A 1757-nucleotide genomic window follows, 5' to 3' on the forward strand; every position below is an offset into this window, starting at 1 on the left:
GCCATGATCTTCGTTTTCTGAATGTTGAGCTTTAAGCCAACTTTTTCACTCTCCTCTTTCACTTTCATCAAGAGGCTTTTGAGTTCCTCTTCACTTTCTGCCATAAGGGTGGTGTCATCTGCATATCTGAGGTTATTGATATTTCTCCCGGCAATCTTGATTCCAGCTGTGTTTCTCCCAGTCCAGCATTTCTCATGATGTACTCTGCATATAAGTTAAATAAACAGAGTGACAAAAGATAAAGACTGGCTATTTACCCTGTTTCTGTGTTACTTCCATTTTGGAGAATAAATGGGAGGCTTGCTCATTGTAAATTTCTCAACTGGAGCCCACCTATCTCAGGAAATGCAAAGAGGAGCTGGCTGATTGTGAATTTTCAGCCTGGAGCCCATCTATCTCCTACCTCAAGGATTCCAGCTCAAAGGATCCAGCTCTCCCCTCGGGATTTTCTCCATCTTATGTTTTAGGCTGAGAAAGGGAAGGTACAGGGCCAGGTGATGGTGCCACAGTGAGGTGCCTCGAATGCACAACGCAAGTTGCACTCAACGCAGGGTAGCCTTTCAAGAGGAAGAAGGCAGACGCTCCAAATCCTAGAACAGTCCTTCTGTGAAATTTTATTGGTCCAAGCAAATCATGTGGACAGCTCAGATTCAAGGTGGAGAAATAGACTCCATGATTTAAAGGAAAGAGCAGCAAAGGCATGTTATGAAGGGGTGTGTACACCAGGATATTACTACTTACTCTAGTAATCGCTATAATTCCAATTTGACTCACAAGCACTGTCAGGACTGATCATCGCCATCTCCTAGTCCACACAGAGTGGGGCAGCAATTCAGAACATGTAGAAGTGTGAAGGATTTGATTCTGACAAAATGGACTTATTTGCATGAGTAATAGTGGGTCAGTGGGAGAAGCAACAGATCTTCATATCAGGTGTGTCCCATCAGATGGCCAAAGTATTGGAGCTTCAGATTCAGCATCAGTCCTTCCAATGAATATTCAGGACTGATTTCCTTTAGGATGGACTGCTTGTATCTCCTTGTTGTCCAAGGGACTCTCAAGAGTCTTCTCCAGCACCACAGTTCAAAAACATCAATTCTTTGGCGCTCAGCTGTCTTTATGGTCTGACTCTCACATCCATACATGACTACTGGAGAAAACATAGCTTTGAGTAGATGGACCTTTGTTGGCAAAGTAATGTCTCTGCTTTTTAATGTGCCATCTAGGTTGGTCATAGATTTTCTTCCAAGGAGCAAACATCTTTTAATTTCATGGCTGCAGTCGCCATTGGATTTTGAAGCCCTAGAAAATAAACTCTGTCACTGTTTCCATTGTTTCCCCAAACAGATGTTTCCCTGTCTATTTGCCTTGAAGTGATGGGACCCAATGCCTTGATCTTTGTTTTTTGAATGTTGAGTTTTAAGCCAGCTTTTTCACTCTCCTCTTTCACTTTCATCAAGAGGCTCTTTAGTTCCTCTTCACTTTCTGCCGTAAGGGTGGTGTCATCTGCATATCTGAGGTTATTGATATTTCTCCTGGCAATCTTGATTCCAGCTTGTGCTTAATCCAGCCTGGCATTTCACATGCTATACTCTGCATATAAGTTAACTAAGCAAGGTGACAATACACAGCCTTGATGTACTCCTTTCCCAATTTGGAACCGATCCGTTGTTCTATGTCCAGTTCTAACTGTTGCTTCTTGACCTGTGTACAGATTTCTAAGGAGGCAGGTCAGGTGGTCTGGTATTCCCCTGTCT

The sequence above is a fragment of the Bison bison genome, unplaced genomic scaffold (assembly GCF_000754665.1).
Source record: "Bison bison bison isolate TAMUID 2011002044 unplaced genomic scaffold, Bison_UMD1.0 scf7180017864072, whole genome shotgun sequence".
NCBI classification, from domain to species: domain Eukaryota; kingdom Metazoa; phylum Chordata; class Mammalia; order Artiodactyla; family Bovidae; genus Bison; species Bison bison.